Here is a 6,626-nt window from a genome sequence, read left to right as displayed (position 1 = left end):
AAGCAACAACTGTATTTCCCTCCATTCATAGAATCATAGAATCACTAGGTTGGAAAGGACCCTCTGGATCATCGAGTCCAACCATTCCTAACAATCCCTAAACCATGTCCCTGAGCACCTCATCCACCTGTCCTTTAAACACCTCCAGGGAAGGTGACTCCACCACCTCCCTGGGCAGCCTCTGCCAGTGCCCGATGACTCTTTCCATGAAAAAATTTTTCCTGATGTCCAGCCTGAACCTCCCCTGGTGGATCTTGAGTCCATTCCCTCTTGTCCTGTCCCCTGTCACTTGGGAGAAGAGGCCAGCTCCCTCCTCTCCACAACCTCCTTTCAGGTAGTTGTAGAGAGCAATAAGGTCTCCCATTCATTATGCTTCATTACCTGCTTCCTCCCAACCCATGCCCCACAGCCTCAGCTCTTCTGTTACCAATGCTAGCCTCACCTGTTCATTCCTCAGGTTTATTTGTATGTGGGTTTGGTCTTCCAAGTGACCCTTGTGATATGTCCTTATGGAAACACTAATGTGAATTACACCGAAATAGAGTGTGACTTACTTAGGAGTTATTCCTAAACAGCTTCTTCACAAGCAGTATTCCCTGTCACCTGAATGACACTGCTCTCAGACACAATTGCTAACTGCCCTGGAGCCTAGGCAAAAAAAGCTTAATAAGCATGGTAAGATATTCCTTCAGGAGCTGGAAGAGCACTAAACAACTTCAGTGCAGACAGTCTTCTAAAGCTGTTCAGAAGGAAACGCTTTCCCACAGTTCATTGGGATCACAGGGTAATTAATCTTAATGGGGTAAACCAGCCACAGGATATATCCCCAGAAATCCCAGCGAGTGCTGACACGGTAACTCATGTAGCAGTTTGCAGGGTGGTTGCTCTCATCAATTACCAAAATTAACTCAGCAAAGACCACTCACATGTAAAGAAAGTCCTCCCTGACCTGCTTGGTAAGGCCATTTAAATCATTCCTTAGGACCCACTTTTGTGAATATACCTCTATAAAATTAATCACTAAGAATAGGAGAAAAAGATGTATTTTACCTATTTGTAATATCTTACAAACCTCTATGTGGACATTATGACAGAAGTGGCTGGTAGTGACTTCTCCTTCATGAGCCAAGTGCGGGCTTTTAGTGACTTATATAAAGTACTTTCAACTCAAAAAAAATCATAACCATTTTGTAAAATTCTATTGCCACCTGTATAACAGCCCTTTGAAATTTAACAAAGAGAAAGCCCGTAGCACAGAAAAGTGGTCCCTCACTGCTAATAAACTTGGATTAAAAGCATACGATTTAATTCTCTCACTTAATTTCATTACGCTTCACTCTAGTTTCACTTAGATGGCTTGCATGCCAGAGAAATTCACTGGCAGTTTCCCAAATAATAAATGAATATAGACTACTGCAAGGCTGGGCTCATGCCACCACGAAGACAGGAAGAGCCAAATCTGTAAGACAGCCAAATCTGTAAGAGAAATATCTGCAAACTACTGGAGGAGAAAAGCAGTGCCAAAGCAAATCGCTTTAAACAAACTCCCGGACTCACAGGTCTCACTGCAGAGCAGCCCAGCTCTCTGGGTCAGGAGGTGGGAGAGAGGAATAGCATATTCAGCTGTTTGGGCAAAGAAACAGCAGGGCTTTTCAACAGATCTTTTCTCTTCTTACATGCAAAATTAAGTTTATTTTCTTCTAACATCATTCTCAGAATAGCTACATTTGTGAACATCTTTTTTTTAGTTTGCTTGTAATTCAACCTGAAGTATGCATCCAACAAAAAGAACTTGGATAACTTATATTTGTTACAGTTAAAAACAATTAAACCCAGGAATTTAGAGGTTAATTGTGAATAACCTTAACTAAAGTTACCATGACTGCTTCTACCCATAACACCATTCTTCACTGGTAGCTTTTTAGTAACCCTGATTTTCATTTGCAAATTTTAGACACTGAAATAATTACTGAAGAAGAAGATTTAGAATGAGCTTAGCTAGACTTCCAGGTAGATTTACACAAGGTAATCTTTAATCTTCACTATGAAAATAGCTATACTGGTATAAAACTTTTTTATACTGGTTGTGAATTCAGATTGGAAATAGGTGCCGGTTTTGTTATGCTACAATTAAGTGTGCTAAATAGATAACTTACTAAATATATTACAACTTGGGAGGTTGGAGTATTTTAATTATATTGACAGACTTAAAGATCTGTATTTTTGTAGAACAAAAAAAGATCAGCTTCGTATCCAATTCCGTGATGTCAGCTGAGTAACTCTGGTCTCATTGCTGCACATGCAAGGTACTGTCTTGCCTTAAAAGTTACGCCAAGTCATATCACTTCAGATTTACCACAGACTGAAAGCCCTCGTGTATTGTTGTCATGGTTCACTTGGTCCACAGTAACTTTAAAGCCATGATAATTCAGTTATGAATTTGAGCTTAAAGGGAAGTCTTTCAGAGTACTATTATAATGGTAGCGTAGCTGTGGATACGAGTTGCATTAGCAAAAGACCTAACTAAATAGCACCCTCATCTAGACTAGGCCTGCAAGACCACATTAAACAGTAAGCACTAAATAACAGTTAAATAAATGAGGACTCTAAAGAGAATCAGTGCTGGTTAAAGGGAATACAGCTGATTATCAGTCTGATGTACAGCAGTGTTCCTTGATGCCCATGTGACTATCTCACTTTAACCCAGAGAAAGATGATTTTTGGTTGAGGAAAGTGTCCTCATTTGGGAATGCATTTTAGCACGTACTTAAATTTCACTAAAAGCACTAGCATTCAAGTATGATCTTAAAACTAAATGCATGTCCATATGTTTTCTTGCTTGGGGGCACGGAGTTAGACTGAAATTGGTGCAGGTTAACCTCTTTTGAAAACCATTCAGGTAGTGATAAGGAAGATAAAAAAAATAAAATTCAAACAACAGAGGAAGTATTTGGATCATTATGTTTCAAGTCATTAATAGTACTTGATAAACTATTTAATTCAGGTTGGAGAAGCTGATGGAAGCAGAGTTCTCCAAGAAGCTTGCTTTCTTACTTTACTCTAGACTGTAAGTAAATAGACATGGTAAATGCTGCATCAGCTCCTCTTATTAGTGCTATAACGTACTAGGATGCATTCACATGTACGGTGAACGCTTATAGTCAATTACACTCAATTTATTAGATTAAATATGCAGAGGAATGAGATAATAGCAGAGTCATATGGCAGTCGAGGTTTACCATCTGTTATCTGCCTTTAGCGATGGGCCAGTTCTCACTGTGGACAACAAAAAGGAGTAGTGAAAAAATAAATAGGACATATGCTTTTAAATTCCCAGCTGGGAATTTAATTCAGAATTCAGAATTTACGATTGTGCCTTTTTGTAAGAAAACTGAATTGTTTTCCAGTATTTAACAGCTGAAAAGATTTGCTAGCAGGCTGTTATTAACTGCTTTTAATAGTCTTCTTCAGAAGTCTATGTAGAATGTGCCAAAAGCTATTCAGCCTACAGTTTATGGGTATAGATCCAGATAATGCAATTGACAGCAGAACTGTGCAGAGTTCGTTTTGACTTTGCAACAATTCCTCTGTAAACGCTGAGATTTTTATATTACTGAACCAAAGCTGAGGAGAAGATTAAGTGTCATAAGACTCTCAAGCAGAAGAATTTAGGCATCTAAATCTCAAACCAGGCTACTCTGTTTAGAAAGATCATTCAACTATTAGTTGATCAGGGAGTCTGCTGCCACCCTGAGTTAGGTGTGGTTCCTGAGGAAATGAAATGCTACTTCTCTGCAACAACAGCACCACATTCTTCAGAAATGGTACAAGTTAGCCTGATTTCAAGCCCACCACAAAGCCTTATCTACTTTTAGGAACCAGGGGAGAAATATCTCCACTTACTTCCCCAATGGCCATCTGCCATTATGCTGTAATTCCACATTATGCAACCCATTACGTAGCCTAGGACTTTCCACAAAATTCAGTCAGAGCAATAACTTTCTTGTAAAACTCGTTTTGCAATTTTTTAAGACAAATCTTAGCCTGAGGGTTATCAGCTATTTTGGATATGGGTTCTTTATTCTGAGCTGTTGCAAAGGTACTGGAGCTACCTAAAACACAAGAGGAGGGGAAAGGACCGCTCTGAGGTAGTTTTTAGGGTACGCTTCTGGAAGGCTGGAAACAGGCTGTGATCTGTATATTCATCAACAGCGAGACCAAAACCTGTGGTGCTTTCTCCTCAACCCTGCCCACTGAGTGTCAGGCTGTCAAGCTGCAGCCCTGTGACTTGAACACCTCCTCCTGCCTAGAGGCACAGGCTGGGCAGGAGGAAGGGCTGACTCACCAGCAGTCAGAGCCAACCACTTACAGAGGAATCCACTTACCAGGCGGAAGGTATATAGGCTATCAACACCATGGACTGTATCTTCTGTAAATTGCTTTCTAAGAGAAAAGAAAAAGTTCTGAGTCCTTAACGAACAGGAGCAATATGGAAAGCTATTTTCCTCTTTTTCATGAATCATGTGTGGTGAAATGTTGAAATTCTTTAGCGGGTTTTTATTTTCAAACTGGTGTAAATAAAATTTGCCTTCTCAAATCTCAGGCCTTTCTGCTTCTGTGCTGCAACCAACAAAGCCTGATTTATTTACAGATAATTTTGTTAAGCTTGTGAGACCTGTGACGTAACAAAGTTAGTATAGCATTGGTACTGCACTGACTTAATGCTGCATGTGCTTTGGGAGGTCGACTGCCTAGGGTCAGATGACATCCCTTGTTCCTGCCTGTATATCACTTTGCTGGTGATGGGTATAGGGTGGGGAGAAGGTGTTTGCAAAATGGAACTTGACCTTTTCAGCAGCAAATGAATGCTGCTAAAGCAAGCAAACAAATTAATTTCTCAGAATTTTATAAGAGGAATTTTGGATTGAGGCTGCATTTGCCATCTCATTTTCTACCATCACTATTCCAAAAGCTTATAAACTAGACTCTCAATCTACCTACTGATAGCTCATGTTTTCTAATTCCCATTTCTGACTTCCATTAAAAACCCCACAGATTTAGAAGTACACATGCTCTAAAATTTTAATAACAGCTGAAGCAACACCATATTTACCTCTTAAAACTATTATTGTAAAAAAGAAAAATAAAAATACTGTTTTAATCAACAAAAGAGATGGGTTCACGCAGAAAAAAATAGATTTGAGTTTAAGTATTTTGTAAATCTCATTGTAAATTTTTTGTTGTTTTGATCAAGTTATTCTAGTGTAATTTCAGAGTGAAGATTTATGTGCTGCTGTGTAAATGTCATGGGAAGTTCTCAAATTGCCAAAACTATCATTCCCTCCATATGACATCACCAACATGTACATTGTGGCATTCCTGTGAATTTGGTATATTTTTGCCATAAAAAAAGAGACCTGGGTTCAAGGACTCACTGCCTGAACTTTCCCACTGCCTGAACTTTCCCACTTTTAGCTGTTTTACTACAGAAAGAAGCCTTTTGTGATCATACTTCCAGTTTGTGTATATCTCTACCTGTGAGTCCCTCTCTAGCCCAGGACATGCTGGCCAGTTTAACTTCACAGGTGCATATAGAGGTCTCAAAAATAATTCCTGCGCTATAAGTGTCATTACAACATATAGAGACTCCAGTAATTACCTTCTGAAGCTCCTCTGTGAGCTCATAACTTATAATACAATTAAGTTTACCTGAGAAAGCCAAGAGGAAGTGGAGATATGAAGAGTAGGACCCTCTAGCAGCAGGAAAAGCACCCAAGTCAGTCATGTATATGACAAATATGCAGAAAATCACGTTCCCCTGGTTCTGGTTCTTGTGTGGCTTGTAGGTGTACATGCTGCTCTTTTTGCTCCTAGTAATACTATCTAGACACCAGTGCCTAACAAACAACATTAAACACTGAACTATCCAGTCTGCTTTTCTTTGGTTCATGCTTGGTGGCTCTGGCCAGTGATCACATTTCTAGGGCATAAAAAGTTATGGCACTTCCTATGTGATTCTGTCCTCAACTTGTCCAAGTAATATTTTGCTCTTTCAAAAAGCCGAGCAGAAAAGTGTTCACTAGTGGATGTAGTGTAAACGCACTAGAGTAACCAAGCTGATAATACCTGGGGTTTACATCCTTCAACTTGCTCTGATTTTGGACTGAGAACAACAGAAGTTATTATATTGTGTGTGTTTATAGGCTGTCAATATGCTGCTGGAAGGGAATCTTCCACATCATTTATAAATAATGGTGAGAGATGTGCTCTCAGCAGCAGTGGTGTACATGCGAAATGCTTCCATTGACTTTTGCAGCATTAAACATTTTGCTACATGATTAATTTAACTCACTCCCTCTCATGAACTGTCCACACAGAGAATTACTGCCTTAACCAGAGACTTAGCTGCTGCAAAGAACTGCCGCCCCAAATCAGCCTTTCTAAAGCATCAATCGACTAAAATACATCTAAATGTTAATTGATAAAGAAATTATGAAAATCGGGAGGACAGGGTAGTAACATCAGATAGTTTCTGAACCATAGGTATCTACAGCAGACTGTCTAGGAACACATTCTCTCTGCTGATACAAAATGCTTATTTTCATTCCTGCTGTTTCACAATACAC

Source organism: Cuculus canorus, chromosome 1, assembly GCF_017976375.1.
Source record: "Cuculus canorus isolate bCucCan1 chromosome 1, bCucCan1.pri, whole genome shotgun sequence".
In the NCBI taxonomy this organism is placed as follows: domain Eukaryota; kingdom Metazoa; phylum Chordata; class Aves; order Cuculiformes; family Cuculidae; genus Cuculus; species Cuculus canorus.
The sequence above is the reverse complement of the archived record's forward strand: the minus strand, read 5'-3'. Positions refer to the sequence as shown.